Here is a 21,976-nt window from a genome sequence, read left to right as displayed (position 1 = left end):
ACATGAACTCGCTAGCTCTCCTTATACATTTACCCTAGTCATTTACCATTTTCAGTCTGATATATCTAGGGGATCACCAAGTTACTTGCACTTGAGTGTGCTCTACACCAACATGGACGGGGTTATGAGCCACCCTTGGTGGGGATGGATAATCAGGACAGGGCAGTTCTTGACTATCTGATGCCACACTGGGGTGTGAGCGCTCTATGTTTAACAGGCAGAAGACTGGAATCTCCAGCGGCAGCTGCAAGGTCTCCTGTCACATCCGACAAGGTTCTTCAAAATGGCTTTTCAGAGCTATGTGGAAGGAGGGGGCACATGCACACACATACACACACATGGTGTCTTTCCACATTCACCTTGTACTTAACTGGAAATATTATTCCCTGGCTGGGCCTTCACCTTATTCTCCAGCCGTGGTTCCTAACAACACTTGACTGTTTTCAGAATTTAGATCCACCCCTAAAGGATACAAATTTGCCTCTGGTGAGAGACTGCTCAGAGCTACACTGCAGGCTTTAAGGCGATCCCCAAAGAGGAATTGCCAGGAATGACCCAGCGACCGCAGCAGTGTAAGTGCTACTTAGAATGAGATGGCACGGCCCGGAATAGATGGGCTCTCTGAACAAAAAAGAAAAGCAAGGTCACCCTAAAATAATAGTAAATAAATAAATCTTTACCTCCCCAACACACTGCTGGTTGATTCATTCCATCCCACTCCCAGTGGCGTGTGGCCCGTGCCAGCTCCCAAATCTGTCCCCTTTACAACTCCAGCCTTTAGAAGCCTCCCTCCCTCACACAAGCGGTTAGCTGCTCGTTCCCTATCTCCTCTCTTTCTGTTTCCTATCAATTACTCTTTTTTCAATACCCTCTCCCCTGCACTCTCTTGGGGGTTTTCTTGGTCCTCCACTGGCATCTTTTTCTCTTCTCTACTCCCTGCCCCTTCGTAATTATCCTGAGCCCGCTACTCACTAGGACTGAGTGGGAGTGGAGGTCTGTTTCAACACCAGGTGGTCTGGCATTTTGAGTGGTGTTCTGGATTGCTGGGCTGCCGCTTCCCGCCCCAGGCTTAGGTTCTTCTCCTCCACCTGAGTTCCAGGTCCTGGGAGTCCAGGGAAGCTCTTGGCCAGAAGGCTGCATCACCTTAGGCAACCTCATCGCCTCCCTCCTTCCTCCGCTCCCATCTTTCCCCTCTTCCCTTCTCTATAGGCCTTTGCCTCCCAGTGCACTGCTCAGCCGGCCAGGTCCCTATGTCTTGTGCTTTAGGTCTGTGGCTCTCAGTTCTTCCCAGAACCTGGGTTCCTCTCAGGTCACTGAGTCTATGTTTGTCACCGCGATCTCAGATGTGGGGATGCACCTAGCTTTGTGTCAGTCTTAGTTCCCGCTATTTCTGGCCTCTCTCCTCCATTTCTCCCCTTCCACGTCTGTCCCTTTGTCTCTCTCTTTCTCTCTTCAGCCTCCAGGGTGCTAGGACCCACCCAGCTTGGTAATGGCCCCACTCTGTGAGTTTCTGCTTGAATTTACTGGGTGTATCGTGGGTCCCTCCTGTTGGCGGGTCTGCTCCCCCCAACCCCAGCCTCTTAGCACTGCCCAGACGTTCTGAGGATGGAGTGGGAAGGCTGGTGCGCAGGCCTGAGAGGGGGAAGGGGGCGGGCGGCCCTTTGTGTGGATGATTGACGGCCGCTGCGCAGCCTCCGCAGCGCTGATTAGAATGCAGCACCGGCTCTGACTGCAGCACACGGCTCCTCCCCAAACCTTCTCTACCATTCCAAATGTCTGTCCTCTCCCTGCCTGCTCCATGGGCCTTTATGGTAATGTGACTTGCCCCCATAACCTCAGTTCCTCTATGGGAGAGACACTAGGAGCACCCAAGCCCCGTGCTCCATACACACACACCCGGCACCCAGGCAGAGAGGTGAGAAGCCCAGTAAAGGTGCTTACTCTTGGGGATGGGAGTGAAGAACAGAAAAGTACCTGAGGATCAAAACTCTGCACCCCAGCTATCTGGCAAGGAGATGAAACAGAAAAGGAGCAGGAGTTAAACCTGCTACCCCAACATTCTGAGAGTGGAGGCAAAAGGATCAGAAATCCAAGAGCATCCTCAGTTTTGAGGCTAGCTTGGTGTCTTAAAAAGCATACAAGAAAAGAAGCAGTAAATGTGGGGTCTGCCCCCTTTTTGCCCCCCCCCTTCAAGAAACATATGAACTGCTCCTGTACACAGTAGGCACTCAAACTAGTGCCTGGTTCAGTGAATTCACTTTCTTTCCACCCCCAGTATCTCAGGATTGGTCTGGGGAGATTTTCCCCTTCAAACATCGCAGTCATTATGAAACCCCAGCTTCAACCGCAGTCAGCCAGGCACTGCTCAGCAGCAGCCACTGCGCCTCCAGAGTTGCCTGCCCACAGGGCTCTCTCCAGTCTGTAATGAGCACTGAGTCTGAGGGGGAGACCAAGGGCAGCGTTGTGGGTGGGAGAGATCCAGAGCTAGCAAATAACGAGCCCTGTCAGCATCTGTCAAAGACGCCATCTCCCTCCATCATCCCTGTCTCTTGCCTTCCAGCGCCTGCCAATCCGTCTCTCTGTGGATGGTGACAGACTGAACTCAGGTGCCCCTTGGAGAAAGCTGTAACAGGCTCCATGCTTCAGATCCATGTTCTTTGAAAATGTCACCAGACCCTGACATCTTTGAAAATCCTCACCTAGGAAACTGACAACCAGGGAAGTGTGAACCTGAAGAAAGAAGAGATGCCTACTCCCCCTCCCCGCTCATTTTTAATCCTTTTTCTCCACGGTGCAAGTCGATGTTAGGGTAAAAGTGTGGGAGGTCATATTTGAGACAGGACTTCTAGCTTCAGAAAGGCCATGGATGCCTCCAGGATCTAGGAAAACACAAACGCAATTAGAAAGTCAAGATTGCTTCTTGTAATGTATGAAATTTCCACCAGGGGGCGATGGAGGCAGCTCTGCGGAGTTGAAGCCTCAGCAGCCACATGAGAAGATCCAAACGGCCACCGGAGGGCGGCAGAGAACAGGGCTCCCTGCATGAGGAGGCCAGGTCACCCTGCTATGTGGTCCCAGACTTGAGGCACTAAACTTGAATTTCTGAATCCGAGAAAACCTCTTTGCACCCGTGTCCACCAGCACGTCTTCTCAGATTCCCCAGACCTTGAGCTACCATCACCTCCTTCAGCAACTTCTTTTAACCACCAACCCCTCCCCAACCCCTCCTAGCCCTAGAACCACTAACATAGAAAGACCCTGTGGCTCAGGGTGCAGCAAATGACACCCCAGGTCAAAGAATGGCACGCCCTAGAGTCCAAGCAGAAACTAGAACTCAGGTTTTCTTGATTGGGGGCGGGGGGGGGGGGGACGCGGGGAGCTCAGGTTTTTCCCACGTGGTGCCAGCCACTACTCCAGAATTAAACCCATACTCTACAGTTCCTGGTGACTTTGAAAAGTCAGAACCAAAGACACTATCTTCCATTAACCTGTTTAACTCATGCTTACAGGACTATTGGCCCGGGCACAGAGATGCAAGCTGCTAACACTGGCTGGGTAAGACTTACCTCTCTGCCCTCCCTGCCTTTCTACTTTCTGCTTTGCACAGGAATCCTTTCTTTCATTGAGTGGCTTTTCATTGTCTCCAGGGCTCTTGGAAAATGCAAGGAAACCCTGTTCAAGTGCTGTACTTGGTCTTTCTCCACAAGGACCCAGCTGTCTTTCTGAGAAGGCTCTCTCCCACTCCTTGCCATGTCCCCCACTCTCTAGTCCCCTCCCTCCTTGCTGTCCCCAGGAAGGAAATCTGACAGGAGGGGAGAAAAGGCCCCTTCCTGGTGTCCATACCCTCTACTGGGAAGTTCTTCTGGCTAGCCCTCCAAGCTTCCAGTGGTAAAGAGAAAGGAGCTTGTGTGTGAATGGCTTCTGCCCATACATGCCCACAGCACCACACTTGGTACTTTTTTTTTGGTACTTGGTACTTGGTACTTTCCTTGGGGAGGGAGTACACCCGACCTTTCAAAACCCTCATTCTGCCTATCCCCGTGTGTCTCTGGGTCCACTCTAGTTTCTCAGATTCTGCCCCCACAACCCCCATCTGTCCCTATGCATCTCCCCAGAATCTAGGGTACCCCAGAGCCTCCATCCTGAGAGGGTCTGAGACACACTGATCTTGGTCACGTTGGGGCAGCTCACAATGCCCCATTCTACTATGAATTCCCAAGGTCAAAACCATTCTGGTGTTATTAAAAACATAAATGTTGCATACCAGGCAGCCACAGAAAGAAATTATAAGGCGGCCAGACAAGAGGGAGATGCAGGGGCTGGTAATTGTCTTTTTCCTAGAGTCAAGCTCCACAGGGCTGGAGCCACGCACAGAACATTGCTTTTTAATTTAGCTCAGGAAGGCCAGCAGCAGCAGCAAATGGTGCAGCAGAGAACTTCAGCTCCAAGGGAAGATTTCCCTGCCATGGAAGGAAGGATCCCCCTATATCTCATAGAGAAGACTCATATTTTGCAGAGAGGTCTGCAGAGCCAAACCACTGGACCAGGATTTCCAAGGAGTACCAGGAGAAGGAGAGTTGGTGGTTGGGAGGACTCTGGCAATCTTGGTTTTCCAGGAAGGAGACTAGGCCCTGGAGGGTTGGCACTGAAAAAAATCAAGAGTCACTGTGGGAGCTCCAGGGCCTGGGATTCTGATAGAGCAAAGGACTCTGAGATGAGAAAGAAATCAGACAAGCACCTCCCCACCCCGCTGTATAGAAGGGGTAGCAATGTGTCAAGCATAACTCAGGGGTTTCTTTTCCCTAGCACCTGTGAATCTCAAAGCCTCTAAGGAAGTGGGCCTTTTTCCTCCCCATCTGCATCATCTCCAAAGATCTATTCAGGCAGAGGAGGAAAAATGGGAATCACTGTCTTTCCACCGTGATTCTATATGGGTCCTTCTCCCTTTTCAGTCCTGACCAAAAAAAAAAAAAAAAAAAAAAAAAAAAAAAAAAAAAGAAAGAAGATTAAAAAAAAGAAAAGATTAAAGTTTGATCACAGAGAGGACTTCCCAGATCAGCCTAAGTCAAAGGAAGAAGACTATAGAACTAAGATTTCTGAAAAGACTTGTTGAGCCAAGTATGTAGAGAGAAGGGGGACTGAAGAAGATGGGACACTCGCTGACAGGGCACCATCAAAGCTTTGAAACATATGTGCAAAGTTGGGTCTTGTGGTGCAGGAGAATCACAAGTTCTAGGCCTGCCTGAGCCTCAGGAGTTCATGGTCAGCCCAAGTTGTTTAGTGAGGCTGCCTAGTCTGGAAACGTGTGCAAAAGCCCTGGATCCCATCCCCAGTAAAGAACAGAATATGCAATGGTGTCCATCGAGAGCAACCAAATGTATTTTGAGGCTACAGCGCCACTCCTGCTTCCGGTTTGGTTATTTAGGGAGATAGGATTCTTCTAGAAGTGTTTTTGCTACTTGGCTTTCCCTGCCATTCTCATTCCCCTTTCAAGTAGGAATTTAGGGATTTGCTGAGAAGCCCTCTGAGTGACAAGGAAATCTAAGCCCAAGCCCATCATTCAGGATGAAGTCACCTCCCCCCTCCTTTCCAGGAGATTCTTCTTAGCACGGGTACCCCAACTCTGCCGTGCTCGCTATTGGCCACAAGGTGGCGGCCAATCCATCTCAAGACCAGTCACCCTTAGCTCCTCACTCTTGGCATTCTGGGCAGGACCAGTCCAGGGTCTCCGAAAAGGGGCTTAGTTCTGGAACGACTCTCTGGGGTGGTGAGATTTCGTAGGAGAAAGATGGGAGAGTAAAAGCAAACAAAGGCTCCGACCAGGTGCGTAGGTGCCGATCCAATCTGAGCAATCCGGGTAAGGCTGTCACTCCCTTCACGCCTTTATGGGGCAGATAGCCAGCAAAGACCTGTGTCTACGGTCTGAGCAAAGCAGGCACCCCCAGGGCCTAGGGCAGAGTCCTAACCCCAAGAAAACTCAGGATGAAGAAAGGACCTCACCACCACCTTCATGCACCAGACTAACCAGGCCAGTGGGTGTAGCTCATACCACCAATCCCGGAAGCCAGGAAAAGGGGTGTGTGTGGTGTGGTTTCCCCTGCAGTTCTAAGAGCCAGAGGTCCTGGGAGAGGCAGACCCACTGTATGATGAAATCAGCTATGACCAGGGGTGTGCAAATACACAATTGGAAAAGAAGGGAATAACAAAAAACATCGTGGGCATCTTGACAGTACTTTGGGACTTCAACACAACACTGGAGGATATATCTAGGAGGGCTTTCCAGAGGAGGAGGTTATGGGACATTGTATTACAAGGGGCGGGAGGAGGGTGCTGTTTGGAGGAAGAGTCTAAGAGTAGAAGAAAGGAGAGGGGCATCTGACTACTAGGATGTAAAGCCAAGACACCACACAAGCATTCAGCCAGGAAGATGTGGCATTGAAGCAAAAAGTATGGTGGGTACCAGGCCCCCAGGATTCACTGAGAGCAACTCCAAAAGTTCTAGACCAGGAAGCAGGAGACCTGAGTTTTTGGTGACAGCCCCATGCATCAAGGACACTGTGAGGACACCAGCCTTTGTCTATTGAGAGTGGACCACTGCTGACCATTTCCCTCTTCTTAGATGAATCTGCGAAATCTGCGATCCACCAGGCTTTCTCACACACACACACACACACACACACACACACACACACACACACACTGGGTTTAATTATGTAGAGAAGACAATCTAAATAATTCAGTCAGTCAGTATGGGAACTTGTGGCCAAGTCTGATGACCCGAGAAACCAGGAGGTGGAAGAAGAGAACCAGCTCCCAGAAAGATGACCTGTATTTACATATGCACACACATACACACACACACACACACACACTGGCATATGAACCCACCAATCCTCACACACACACATAGTAAATAATAAATGCAATTTTTTAACAACCGAGATCATTACTGGCACCTTTAAAGGTAATAATCACTATTAGCTCCTATACTCTGGACTCCTCCCACCTCCCCACCCCCAGAAACTATCCTCATGCCAGAAACAGGAAGAGGGTGATTGCAAAGCTCCCGTTTCAAACAACTTGCTTGGGTCTGTTGAACATCCAAGAATAACAAGAGGATTTGAGGTTAGACTCAAGGAAGAACTACTTAGCACAAGTGGCCTGGAAAACCTCCACCCATGTGCAGTTCAGTGAGAATGTACACATGGCCTTTAGCAGAATTTCCAGGAAGCAAACAAATGGCTTTGAACCACTTAGTGAAGCCGGTGAAAGAAGTTTACAAAGGCATGGTGCTCAAGTCTATTAATATCACAAATAAAAAATAAAAATAAAAAATGTGGGGACTCTGTTGCTCTAAGACAGAGTAAGGTAAGCCAAAAGCTGGGAGGGGCAGACTACTTAGAAGCTGATATTTCCTCATGTGGCACATGTGTTCTCACACACGTGCAAAGGCACACCTACTCATAACTTATACCTTGGCTGACATGTGCACACACAAACTTGAACTCTGATGCCCATTAGCACAGTGTGCATGCCTGTACCCCTTCCTACAGACTGCGGACCAGAATCCTCTCAAGAGGCTGAGAACTGCCAGGGAAGCTGTAGGAAGCCATGCTTCCAGGCCCCCCGATGGCAACCTGTACCATTTCATGCCACCAGGGTCTTCAGGTGTTTGGTCCAGACCAGAGTGGAGCATTCGTGGGTTAATTCATGCACTAGTCCGCCATTTTGAACACTTAGCTACCATCCATTGTGCAGGAAGTTGGGAGGAGACACTTACTAAGGCTTTCCCCGACCCTCCGTGGTGTGGCGGGAAGTGTAAGATCTCAGGAATAAAGGCTCTGAGTTCAAATTCAGCCTTGGTGTCTTCATAAGCTGTGCTACCTTGGACACATGACACAACCTCTCTGAGTCTCAGTTACATTGGCTGTTAATGAAACTCACCTAATGATGCTGTGAGAGCTAAAGACAAGGAAAGCCTCTATGAGCAGTGCATCCCCCATGAAGAATGACTCCACTCTTCCTCAGCTCTGGGGTGAGTTGGGGCCTAGTAGCTCCCCAATGCCCTCCTGGTCCTTCATAGTCTAAAACAGAAACCCATTCTCCCTCCGCATCAGACCCTTCAGGTGCACACACCTCAGGAAACTTGATCTCGGACTTGGCCGGTTAGGATGCGCACCCCGTCCTCCCTCCCCCGCCCCTGGTCCATCATGCCTCTTGCCCGTTTGCAGGTCGCGTTTTCCGTAATAACCTTTAATGCGGCTGGCCAAGGCCCAAATGTTCGCGATGGAGCGCTGGGCCCCGCGCATCAGATGGACGATGAAGTGTTAATCATCCCCCAGGGAGCCGTCCCGCAGAAAGTCGTCATTAATTTCTCTGAATTACACCAATTCCGAGACATTCTTTATGGACAGACAGTGCGGGAGACAGTTATATGACAGGACTTGCTGTGCTAAGCAGATGTGGGAGAGATTGCGTCGCCCCATGAATACTAAACAATCGCGCCGCACAAACCCCACTCTGTCCTGCGTGGAGCTGGGAGTTGCCCGCCCGCCCCCACCCGGTGGGCACACCCTGCAGGTGCCTTGGAGCTCGGGTGGGACCCCTGACTCCTCAGCTCCAGAGAGCCAGGCCTTAGCCTCAGAGCAGCAGATGGTTCTGGAGATGGCACCTTCCAGGGACCTTCCAAGGCGCCCTTGTTTTCCCTGGCGCAGTCTTGAGCTCCCCAAATTCCTTCAGGCCTGGGGTCCATACTGTGTGCTCTCTTTGCCTTCGACTCTCCTTAGGCCCTCCATGTTCACAGGGCTCACTCTGCTATCCCTGAGTGCCTGTCTTGTTTCTGCTGCTCACTCCACCTGCACCTGCCTCATCTTCCAGAGACCCGCTTTCCCTTCCTTCCAGCTCTGAACCTCTGCAACCTGCGGCCTTTTATCCATTGCCTGACATTTCTACATCCCTCTCCTGCCCCACTCTTGGAAACCAAGGTCCTGCTCATGCCCTCGGCCTGTGCCACTCTCTCCTACCCTGCTCCAGAGACAGCTATCAGAGAGCTGAAGCTACATCAGGGGCCAAGGCCTGAAAGTTGGGTAGAGAAGAATGGTACCCCCAAACCACCATGCTCTGTGGGCCCACCTGTGAGAAGCCCCGCCCACCACAAGGTCCCGCCTCCTCCAGGGAGCCATGAGGAATACCTCATCCACTGAGAGACCTACCCACATCAGGCCCCGCCTACCGAGAGGCGGTCCACGTGAGGTCCCGCCCATCGCGCCTCGCGCCCCCCCTCGCCCCCCCCGCCCCCCCCCCCCGCCCCAGGGGCCTCCTAGTGCCCTTGGACTGCAGCCCCTTCTGCAGGACTGAGGCCTCGGCTGCCTGAGCCCACCCTAAGCTCCTCTCGCGAGTTTGGGAGGGCGGGAGGAAAGTACACCGCCTCTGTGGCTTTTCTCCTCGCAGATAATTTATGTCTGAGAGCCGAGCAGATGGCTGGTAATTTAGCAATTACCGGGCGCGAGAACGGGGTTCGTGCCGCCACATGGAAGGCAGAGCGCCTGCCGCAGCCTCATCTCCAATTCTGCGGATTTTCGCTAGTTTCCCTCCCCACTCTCCCCGCCCCACACACCTTGCTTGATTTCAGCGCTAAAGGAAAAGCTCTGTGAGGGGGATGGGAAGGGGTGCTTGGTCACCCCTAGATCTCCTCGAGGGGTCGGGCAGGCATAGATTTCTGCCTCAGCAGACAAATAGAGCCTTTCTGCTTTCTGGAAGTTCTTTCTCACTTCTCGACTTAATTTTTCTTGCTGCTATAATAATCATAATCATACTGTAAGAGTAAGACCGTGGGGAGGAGGACGCTCCCCGAACCTTCTCCCTGCTCTCTGCTTGAAGTTTCTGTTGTATTCCTTCCAGGTGCCAGGTTTCAAAAGAGACTAGCCAGACATGGTGGTGCAGTTGGGAGACTCAAGCAGGAGAATGTAGAGCTCAAAGCCTGGCTGGGCCGCATGGTGAGAACTTGTCCTATAATCTACAGGCTGCTGCTGTAGACCAGTTATGGTCGCCTAGCATGAGCAAGCTCTGGAGGCAATCCACACCAGGGCTGAGGGAAAGGCTTCTGGACTAGAAAGCTACTCCAAAAGCAGAGAGTCCACATGTGCAGGGACAGGCAGTGCCCAGAAGGTGAGGGTCCTTGAGTGTGAGGCAGTTGTCAATGGCTGGTGGAGAACCATCTTGCAGAATGGAGGCAGCTGTGAACGGACAAGAATGAGGCTGAAGGGACAGGAAGCCTTGGTCCTCCACATATTTCTGGGTTTCCCGAGAAAGATTTGTAGCAAAGGCTTGAGTCTGGGATTTAGCTGAGGGTAGACACTTGCGCCAAGCATGGGCCACCAGCGCATGGCCAGTCTGTACCCAGTTCATTCCCACCGAATCCCTCACTCTGGGGTGGATGCTTGCGGTCCCTCAGACCTCAGGGACCTCAGAGCTCTGAAGAGCTGGGCTCTCACTTTGAGGCGCCCCCACGTGGCCTCCCTCAGCCTCTTCTCATTCCTCCACACCAGAGGAGCACTAATTAATTAGAGTGTGCAACCAGCCATGGGCCCAGATCTCGTTACTCACCACAGGGACCCGCTGTTAACACACCAGACCCCGGGGACGCAGGCACACGCCAATTACACAGCCAGCAGCTCGGCTAATCACGGCTCCTGGTGACACTGGGCTCACTGTGGACACCCCAGAGCCCCCAGCGCCCCCCAGCTCTTTCTTGTGCTGCCTTCTGGAACAGGAAGCTGGAAAGAGGGTGAAGACTGGGTTCAGAAAGTTGAATCTTGGGAGGCCGACCAAGTACATGATGATGGAGAAAGAGTGAAAATTTTTAAAAATTTCCTATTAGTGACTTTAGTTAGAAACAGCCACTATAAAATAGTAACTGTATAAAGACAGGGTACTGGTTAGATTACAAGATGGACTTCCGCTGGTGAGGTGGTGCATGTCTTTAATCCTAGCACTCGGGAGGCAGAGGCAGGCAGATCTCTGTGAGTTCCAGGCCAAAGTCTATAGTGTTAGTTCCAGGACAGCCAGGGCTACACGGAGAACCCCTGTCTCGAGGAAAAAAAAAAAAAAGGAAGCTGGTGCCAGAGTAGAAGTGAACTTGGGGAAAGGTAGTTTCTCTTCAGGAACCACATAGGCTGGCAGGATTAAAGACATGCGCCACCACACCCAGCGGAAGTCCTTCTTGTAATCTAACCAGTACCCTGTCTTTATACAGTTACTATTTTATAATGGCTGTTTCTAACTAACGTCACTAATAGGAACATTTTTGGCAGGGCACTTCCAAGAACTTAGGTATCTGGTACCATCGTGTCCCCCAGCTTCAAGGGTATTGAGAGGAGGCAGCCGGGTGCAAACGCGGGCAGACGGCTTCCCTCCTACGCACGTCCCATTGACTTTGCCATTCCGCTGTCACTCCTCAGCTTCTCCGAGATTTAACATATTGACTCTCCGAGCTGCAGAAAATTGAATTTTCTTCATTACGACTGTCTCCCGACAAAAGCGCCTCATAAATTCCCTATCTTTTTCAGGCTTCCTGCTCCCCCCACCACCACCCCATACCCAGCATCCCTTCAGGGGATTCACACATTTGAACATACGGTGCACATGGATGTAAGAACAATGTATGGCCCACGCTCCACACAGCACCGGCACACCGGCAGAGGATGGGCTGCCAGCAGAAGGGAGAGGCGTTGTTCTGCGTAACCAGGATGTGTGAGGTGCCGGTGTAGCAGATATAGTAGTGGGTCTGTGCCGGGACAGACCAGAGCCATGCTCAGCGCATGCCCGCCAGAGTGAGGTGTGCTTAGGCCCATGTGTTTTGCACCGGCCCTGATGTAAGAGAAGGGACAAGTAGGTTCAGTGGGGACCACCACCGTCCCTCTAGCCCCCAGCCTTGCTCGGCAGCTCACCAGCTGCTTCTCCTCCGAGGCTTGCAGCTCAGCAATGCAGCAGCAGCATTGTGAACATGGCAGTGTCATCTACAAAATTCATGCTTGGAAACCTCATGTCAAGTTCTTTTAAGAAAAAAAAAATCCCCCATAATGTTTTAAGTTTACAGTTTTGTGCTGGGCTACATCCGTCGCTGTCAGCAGCCACATGTGGGTCGTAGGTTGGACACACCTGCTCAGAACATAACGAGTCCTTCTCCACCCTAAGTTCTCACTAACCACCACCTCCCATCCCTGCCCAGCATGGTCTCATCAAAATGCCGCTTCTGCCCTAGGAACGGGATTGAGGGAGGGCAGGGCTGGCCCCTTTGGTCAGTGTGCCAGCCCAGCAGCTGAAGCCATAATAGATGGGCAGGAGGCCAGGCTGATGGCCAGCGCCATGTGGCCTGTGCCCAGAGCCAGATTGGGATGGGAAGTGGTGGGCTAGGTGCCCAGGCACTCCACCCTCCAAAATGCCACACAATCTGTGAGGAGAGAGAGTCAGAAAGAGGGATACAGAGTGTTACTATTTGAACATGCCCTTCCCACCGTGGGCTCCCATGTTGAGTTCTTGGTCCATAGTGGGTGGTACTCCTTGGGGAAGGTGGTAGAGACATGGAGGCCTAGCTGAAGGATGGGAGTCACTAGTGACTTCTTTGAAGGTTACATCTGGTCCCCAGGGCTCTCCCAGTCCTCCACCACACACTTCTATCACTGTGATGTTATGCCCAAATCCCACGGGGCCAAGCAACCATGAGTTGAACCCTCTGAAGCTGTGAGGTAGATGTTTCCCCTTTTCCATCATTTTCTCAGGTACGTTGTTCAGAGCAATGCAGAAATAACCCAGGAAGATAAAGATGAGCGCCTGCCGAAAGCAGACCATGCCAGTCTAGGCCCCTGGGTGGACAGCCTGGACCGGGCAGAGCTCCCATCCCCAACTCTGCCTCAGGCATGAAAGGAATAGCCCAGAACAGACAACAAGAGACAAGCAGACCGATCCTTCCTTTACAGTGTGGCCTGTTCAACCCAGAAATTGTTGAGTGCAGCCAGAGTGTAAAGTAAAGATGATTCCTTTGTGCAGGCAGAGGCAGAAAGCAGAAGGATGTCCAGTCAGTTCTGAACAGCACAAATGTTGTACACAATACAGAGACACAGCTATTTTCTGCAGCCCTCACCGCTCTTGGCACTAACACCGGCAAATCCCACACAGCTCTTCCCCATGGCGCTTCTCCCAGCACCAATCCCACCCCTCATTTCAGTCTCATTTTGTCTCTGCGTGTGCTGTGCGCATGTGTGTGCAAAGAAGCCAGAAGAAAATGCTGTGTATCGCTCTCTGCCATATTTCCTTTAGGCAGACCTTGTTGGTTTCTGACTAGACTGGTGGTCATTGAGCCCCAGTACTTCTCCTGTCTGTGATTCAGGCAGAGATACAGGATCACGAAAGAATAGAAATTCTTGGCATGCATTTTCATACAAGCTACGTGACTTTGATTAAATTATCCATGTTCCCAAGTATTGGTTTCTTCAATGTTAAAACTCACACCATGAGCTGCTGATATAACACCTGCCTTGCCTGTATGAGCCTGAGGTTTCAGTATCTAGAACAACAACAAAAAAAATCATATTATTGTAATAATATGACCTACTTCAATCTATTGGTTCTGAAAATCAAGCAAGTCCAAGGATGTAAAAGGTTGAGACTAGAAAGTTCCAAACATCGCCAGCTATTCTTCTATAGCTAGTCCACAGTGCTTATTTTAAAATGTATTCAAGGGATCCGGTGAGATGGCTCAGCAGGTAAAGCACCTCCCTGATTCCCAGTACTTGGGAAACAGGGACAGGGAATCCCAGGAATGAGCTGACTAGCTAGACTAGATGAGCTACACACATACACACACACACACACACTCACTCGAACACACTCTCTCTCTCACACACACACAGGCACATGCACACACACACACTCTCACTCGCACTCGAACACACTCACGCACACACACACGCACATGCACACACACACACACACACGCACATACTCTCACTCGCACTCAAACACACACACGGACACACACACATGCACACACACACACTCTCTCACTCGCACTCGAACACAATCACACACACACACACATGCACATGCACACACGCACACACGCACACACACTCACTCGAACACACTCTCTCTCTCACACACACACAGGCACATGCACACACACACACTCTCACTCGCACTCGAACACACTCACGCACACACACACGCACATGCACACACACACACACACACACACACGCACATACTCTCACTCGCACTCAAACACACACACGGACACACACACATGCACACACACACACTCTCTCACTCGCACTCGAACACACTCACGCACACACACACATGCACATGCACACACGCACACACGCACACACGCACACACTCTCTCACTCGCACTCGAACACACACGCACACACACACACACACATGCACACACACACGCGCACTAAATGAATTCAATAAATACAAATGAATTGTGTGAATGAACAGATGACTTGATTATCAAAGAGCTACATCTTACTCCCTGTTGCTAAAAGCTGGCTGAGGTGATTGCTATTATTTGTTTCATGGGGTCTCTTGCTCAATAGCTGAGGCTGGCCTTGAACTCCTGGTATTCCTGCCTCCTGAGACTACAGGTGTGCATCACCACAACTAGCAACGTCTAACATTTGAGTGGAAGTTGTCCCCAAAGTGCTCACAGTAGGCAGCCAGGCCCCCAGGAGGAGGCCATGTGTAAACTCTAGAAGGTGGGACCACTAGCAGGTCCTTAGGTCCTGGGGTTCCTGCCTTGGGAAGGGATTAAGGTAGTTCTCATGGGACTCAGGTCAGTCTGGCAGCCCAAGGATGCTTATTCCATGGCGTCCTGTTTTATGCGGTGACTTCTCTCTCTCCCTCCAGCTTTGACTGTCGCTCAGTGCCATCTGAGATCTACCAGTAGGCCTTTAAGAGGAGGAACCAAAGGGGCTACCCAATCTTCTGCCTCTGAAACTGTAAGCCAAGTAAACCCATTCCTTCCTGAGAACTCACCTTTGGGTTAGATGAGGACAGAGATGGGAGAACCGATGTTAATAGCAGTCCTGGTCTGTGGAGGGAGGCAGAGCTGTGGACCCAGTCAAGCCAATGGTGAAGAGAGCTGTGATGACCAATCACCTGGGCAGGGTCTAGATTAGCTTAGCCTCTGGGCACGCCTGTGAAGGACAACCTGCATTAGGTTAATTGAAGTGGAAAGAGTCTCAGTACCTACGGGTAGTACAATTCTACAGGCTGGAGCGCCTGGGCTGAATAAAAAGGAGAAAGCTGGACTGGAGTGTAGCTAATTAGGTATGAGCCCTTGGGCTTGATTCCCAGTATGAGAAAGAGAGAGAGAGAGAGAGAGAGAGAGAGAGAGAGAGAGAGAGCAAGAGCTCTCAAGCATTCACCACCCCTCTCTGGTTCCTGATTTCAGAATAGCCTTACCTACCCCCTACCTACCAACCCACTCCATGATGAACATCCCCTAGAATTATAAACCAAAAAATGTTGTTCCTTAAGTCACTTTTGTAGGGGCATTTTAATCACAACAATAAGAAAAGTAAATAATACTAGGACCAATGAATGAAAGCATTGGATAACAGTCCGAAGTTGTCCAAGCAGTACATGCCTATAACACTCAACACTCAGGAAGTGGAGGCAAAAGGCGCGCCAGGTCATCGTTAACTACACAGTGAGTTCAAGGCTAACCTAAACTTTGTGTCTGTATCCCCCAGGGACTTGGAAGTCTGAGACAGGAGAGTAACTTGAGCCCAGAAGTTGGAGATCAAACCTGAGCAGCATCATAAGACCCTGTCTCAAAGCACTATGCTAATGCCTTTCTTACCCCAAGAGTCTGCAGCTGAGAAATATTAATAGTGTCTGCAATATCTGAGAGAATTGCTTCCCTGTGTTTTCCTTACCTTTTTTCTTTCCTCTCCTCTTCTCTCTTCCAGACTGTCTCATTCTGTAGTCTAAGACTGCCTTTGAATTCACTATGTCACTATGTAGCCCAGACCAACCTTCAACATCCAATAATTGTCCAGGAGCTTTAGAGACTATCAGGCTGTTGGGACAATGACTCCCAGGCCCCAATAAACTGGAGTTTCCCCTGGAGTCTCCTGCTAGGAAAGACATTCTGGCATCAGCCCGAGGGAGATATTTTGCTCAGTTTTGATCCATTGTCTGATTGCCTTGTAGGACAGACAGGAGCCAAACAATGGTGATGGGCAGAGTCACAGCTCTGACCAGGACTTAATGATGGATACTGTACTGGCCGGTTTTGTGTGTCAAATTGACACAGGCTCGAGTTATCACAGAGAAAGGAGCTTCAGTTGGGGAAGTACCTCCATAAGATCCAGCTGGGGCATTTTCTCAATTAGTGATCAAGGGGGAAAGGCCCCTTGTGGGTGGGACCATCTCTGTGCTGGTAGTCTTGGGTTCTATAAGAGAGCAAGCTGAGCAAGCCAGGGGAAGCAAGCCAGTAAAGAACATCCCTCCATGGCTTCTGTATCAGCTCCTGCTTCCTGACCTGCTTGAGTTCCAGTCCTGACTTCCTTTTGTGATGAACAGCAACATGGAAGTGTAAGCTGAATAAACCCTTTCATCCCCAACTTGCTTCTTTTTTTTTTTTTTAAAGATTTATTTATTTATTTATTTATTTATTTATTTATTTATTATATGTAAGTACACTGTAGCTGTCTTCAGATGCACCAGAAGAGGGCATCAGATCTCATTACAGATGGTTGTGAGCCACCATGTGGTTGCTGGGATTTGAACTTCGGACCTTCGGAAGAGCAGTCGGGTGCTCTTACCCACTGAGCCATCTCACCAGCCCCCCAACTTGCTTCTTGATCATGATGTTTGTGTAGGAATAGAAACCCTGACTAAGACAGATACCTTTTGCCATGTATTTATACTTCATGTCAGGACTCCAATATAGGGTTGGGCTCACTAAATTATCTTCCCTGTTTCTCTTCCCAGTGTGATTACACTGGATAAATCTTTGGTTGGCTGCCTCTCTTGTTTCTTTAGTTGACTTATTGAGCACAGGTGTCAAAGCCCAGGTTCTACCTCTACAGGTCTGATACTAATCCCCCTATCTCAGGCTTCCAAGAGCTGGAGAAAAAGACAGTCTTACTCTGTAGCCTAGGCTGGCCCTGAACTGACAGCAATCCTTCTGTCTTGGCCTCTAGAGTGCTGGGATTTCAGGTGTACGCTACCACACCCAGCCCAGAAACACTCACAGTGTTTCTTCCATCTTTGTGGAACTCAGACTGGCATGAAATTGGGATGCTTCACTGAAGGAGACAGCTCCTGTCACACAGCAGGCACTCAGATAATGATGGCTCCTCACAGCTAAGAGGCTAGAGCCAACTTCCATTCAGCACACATCCTGTTCATACAGGCACTGAGCTAGATGAGGGAAACACCAAAGTTGGAATTTGTCAAGAGACCTAAAACTTCAGGAAAGGGCTTAGGGTATGGCTCAGTCACAGAATACTGGCTCAGTCACAGAATACTGGCTCAGTCACAGAATACTTGGCCTAGCACCACCAGTACCTTGTTCCATTCCAGCACAGGAGAAGCTGGGGAGGAGCCTACCTCAGGAGAATGTGATTTGCTTCTCAGCCTCCTCCTTCACAGCCTCTCGAGAGCACTCTGAGAGCACACCTTTTCCTCTACCTCTGTCAGGAGTTCATCAGACTGCTCCCCCAAGAAAATAAAAACCCCTAGTCTTCAGTCCTCACTCAGTATTCTTTTCCTTTTCAAAAATTCCTTTTGTCCTCGAAGTCTCTCCCTGCTCAAAAAGTCCAGTGCTGGGCTTGGTAGCACACACTTCCAATCCCACCACTGAGAAGGCAGGAGGCTCTCTGTGAGTTCAAGACTAGCCTGATCTACATATTGATTTCCAGGACACTCAGAGCTATATAGAGAGACTCTGTTTCAAACAGATTTTTTTTTTTTCCTGTGAGATGGTTTATTCTAACTCAGTGGATAAAGGTACTTGCCACCAAGCCTGATGCCCTGAGTGTCATTCCTGGGAGACAACCCACTCTTGAAAGTTGCCCTCTGACCTCCACATGTTGAGAGGGACACACATTAAATATAATATAAAGACATCAACTGAGCAAAAACTGAATAAAGGTGCAAATCTTTATTCCAAGTATCGGAAGGAAAAGGCAGGCAGATTTCTGTGAGTTCTAAGCCGGCCTGGTCTACATAGTGAGTTCCAGGACAGCCATGGCTGCATAGTGAGGCCCTATCTTGACAAACAAAACAATCATTATTAACTATCTTCCTAACCAAATGAGTCCAAGCTTTTGATGAATTAAGAAAATATTTACTACTAAAAAAATAGGTCCCGGGGCTGGCGAGATAGCTCAGCAGTTAAGAGCACTGACTGCTTTTCTGAAGGTCCTGAGTTCATATCCCAGCAACCACATGGTGCTCACAACCACCCGTAATGAGATCTCATGCCCTCTTCTGGTGCATCTGAAGACAGCTACAGTGTACTTATAATAATAAATAAAATCTTTAAAAAAAATAGGTCCCAAATCTTTGATCTTGTAACTGAATAGGAATCAATGTCAGGTGAAGTCTCAAAACACAGCCCTGATTAATAGTGACACAGGCAACCAGATCCCTTCTGTCCTAAGACTCCACTGTCTTCAACGTGTGAGTTTTTTTCATGATGTTGGGGCTAGAACATGTAACCTTGCCCATGCTTGGCAAGTACTTTACCACTGAGCTACATCCCTAGCATTCTTTGGATACAGTGTTTCACTCAGTTGTCCAGGCTGGACCTGACTCGCTATGCAGCACAGTGAGGCTCTGAATTGTTTAGCTCTCTGCCTTAGTCTCTCAGTATCTGGAATTATAAACCTGGCTAATATATGGTTTCAAAGGTCACTGAGCTTACGGTCATCTGTAGCAAAGACTATGAAAATATGTCCCTCAAAATGTTTTTGGTTGGGCTGAAGAGATGGCTCAGGGGTTAAGAGAGCACGACTGCTCTTCCTCCAGAGATCTTGAGCTCAATTTCCCAGCAACCACATGGTGGCTCACAGCCATCCGTAACGGGATCTGAAGCTCTCTTCTGGTGTGTCTGAAGACAGCAACCGTGTACTCACATACATAAAATAAATAAATTAAAAAATGTTTTTTGGGGCTGGTGAGATGGCTCAGTGGTTAAGAGCACTGACTGCTCTTCGGAAGGTCCTGAGTTCAAGTCCCAGCAACCACATGGTGGCTCACAACCATCCGTAAAAAGATATGACTCCCTCTTCTGGTGTGTCTGAAGACAGCTACAGTGTACTTACATATAATAAATAAATAAATCTTTAAAAAAAAATGTTTTTTGCTTTTAATTTTTTGGGATTTTTTTTGTTTGTTTTTTCTTTTGTTTTTAGAGACAGGGTTTATCTGTGTAGCCCTTGTTGTCCTGGAACTCATTCTGTAGACCAGGATGGCCTCGAACTCAGAAATCAGCTTGCCTCTGCCTCCCTAGTGCTGGGATTAAAGGTGTGTGCCACCACTGCCCAGCTTGCTTTTAATTTTTAAAAGTAATTTCATCTAGGGTTGGAGAGGTGGCTCAGTGGTTAAAAGCACCAACTGCTCTTCCAGAGGTCCTGAGTTCAATTGCCAACAACCACATGGTAGCTCACAACTATCTGTAATGGGATCCGTTGCCCTCTTCTGGTGTGTTTGAAGAGAGCAATGGTGGTGTACTCATATGCATAAAATAAATGAATCAATCTTAAAAAAATAAATAATTTTATCTATCATTTATGTGTATGGGTATTTTCTCTGCATGTATGTTTGTATACCACATCAGTGCCTGGCACCCTGGGAAGCCAGAAGAGAGGAGCAAATCCCCTGGAACTGGAGTTGCAGACAGTTGTTAGCTACTATGTTAGCTACTGTGTGGGTATCAAACCTGGGTCCTCTGGAAAAGCGGTCAGTGCTCATAATCCTTGAGTCATCTCACCAGCCCCTTGTTTTTTCACTTAAAAATGATAATTTTATGCATATGACTGTTTTGCCTGCATTTATGCATGCACACCACGTGTGTGTGGGAACTTGCAGAGGTCAAAAGATGGTATCAATATCCTAGAACTGTAGTTACAGAGAATTGTGAGCAGTCATGTGGTTGTTAGAAATAGAACCTGGGTCCTCTGGAAGAATAGCAAGAACTCTTAACCACTGAGCCATTTTCTAAGCCATATTTGAATAATTTTTGTTTGTATTTTTTAGTGTGTGCATGTGGGGTGTGTGTGTGTGTGTGTATGTGTGTGTGTGTGTGTGTGTGTGTGTGTGTGTGTGTGAATTCAGGTGGCATGGGTACCACTATTACATGTGGAGGTCAGAAGATGACTTTCAACATTTCTCTCTATCTCTATCTTTAAGAATTATTTATTATACTGTAGCTATCTTCAGACACATCAGAAGAGGGCACCAGATCCCATTACAGATGGTTGTGAGCCGCCATGTGGGTGCTGGCAATTGAACTCAGGACCTCTGGAGGAGCAGTCAGCGCTCTTAACCACTACTGAGCCATCTCTCCAGCCCTCAGCATCTCTCTTGATGTCTCTGCTATGCTAGCTGGCCTGTGAGGGTCAGGGCAATTGACCATCTTGACACAGAAATGCTGCATGTCAGGCTATAGAGATGGCTCAGCGGTTAAGGTGCACTGACTGCTCTTCCAGAGGTCCTGAGTTCAATTCCCAGTCAACCACATGGTGGCTCACAACCATCTGTGATAGGGATCGGATGCCCTCTTCTGGTGCGTCTGAAGACAGCGACAGTGGACTCACATGCATGAAATAAATAAATAAACCTTGAAAAAGAAGAAAAAGAAAAGAAACGCTGCACACCATCTCATCCTCCTTCTCCAAACGGCGCTGGGGATTGCGCTCAGATTACTAGGTTTCTTTAACAAGTGCTTTAACTTGATGGGGCATCTCGCCAGCCTCTTCTGTTGTGATAAGGTCTCCTACAGCTAAAACTGACTCCTAAACTGGGTATGTAGCTAAGGATGATCCTGCACACCTGATAGTTCTGCCTCTGGCTCCAAGTTGATTATGAGTATATGCTACCATGCTCCACTTTATGCCATGCGGGGTATCAAACCCAGCACCTCTGCAGTTTTGTTTTCATTTTGCTATGATGCATGTGTTAAGTTCAAGGGAATGTGCCATTTTGAATTCCTCTCTAGGCTCCGGTGAGCATCACTGAGTCCCATTTCTGAATCTTGGCTTCAACCTAGAATAAGTTTCCTTTTTCTACCTGGTCCCCATCCTTTTATTATTTATTTATTATATGTAAGTACACTGTAGCTGTCTTCAGAGACACCAGAAGAGAACATCATATCTCATTACAGATGGTTGTGAGCCACCATGGGGTTGCTGGGATTTGAACTCAGGACCTCTGGAAAAGTAGTCAGTGCTCTTAACTGCTGAGCCATGCTGGGCAGTGGTGGTGCACACCTTTAATCCCAGCACTCTGGAGGCAGAGGCAGGCAGATTTCTGAGTTCGAGGCCAGCCTGGTCTACAGCCAGGGCGATACAGAGAAACCCTGTCTTGAACCCACCCCACCCCCCCAAAAAAACCTGCTGAGCCATCTCTCCAGCCCCCACCCCATCCCCATCTTGACAAACTAACCCAATCAAATATATCCTTCAGTATCTGTATTTACCCTTTTAGTGAGACATATGGAACATCCGGCATAACACTAACACATACTTGTTGAATGATGGGGCTTCCCGTTGCCACGTGCCTTCACTGAGCACATAAGAGCTCAGTGAATATTTATCCCCTGACTAACACTGCTTCTTACAACAACAGAATTTAAAGCCACATTAATACAGTGCTGACTACTGGAACTTGAACCCTGATTCTGCCACTTAGCTGGATTAACCTCACGAATTACTCAGCTGTCTGAGTGTTGCTC

General features: G+C 49.1%; 2 long non-coding RNA genes across 3 annotated transcripts in view; both read right to left on the bottom strand.

Annotated features, from left to right (window-relative positions):
• Positions 1-1,616, bottom strand: part of Gm36560 — a 75,381-nt gene extending 73,765 nt beyond the window's left edge. For both annotated transcript variants that reach the window (XR_001781778.1, XR_875688.1), the window contains exon 1: positions 973-1,616. This is a non-coding gene — a long non-coding RNA (predicted gene, 36560). The remainder of the gene's footprint in view (positions 1-972) is intronic.
• An 8,034-nt stretch (positions 1,617-9,650) lies between these two features.
• Positions 9,651-15,281, bottom strand: Gm36510. The gene is made up of 3 exons (XR_384473.2): positions 15,043-15,281; positions 10,606-10,775; positions 9,651-10,235 (listed from the first exon to the last, which is right to left on the bottom strand). It is a non-coding gene; the product is annotated as a predicted gene, 36510 (long non-coding RNA).
• Between the last annotated feature and the right edge of the window lie 6,695 nt (positions 15,282-21,976).

The sequence above is a fragment of the Mus musculus genome, chromosome 15, assembly GCF_000001635.26.
Source record: "Mus musculus strain C57BL/6J chromosome 15, GRCm38.p6 C57BL/6J".
Classification (NCBI taxonomy): Eukaryota; Metazoa; Chordata; class Mammalia; order Rodentia; family Muridae; genus Mus; species Mus musculus.
This window is presented reverse-complemented; position numbering and strand designations above follow the sequence as displayed.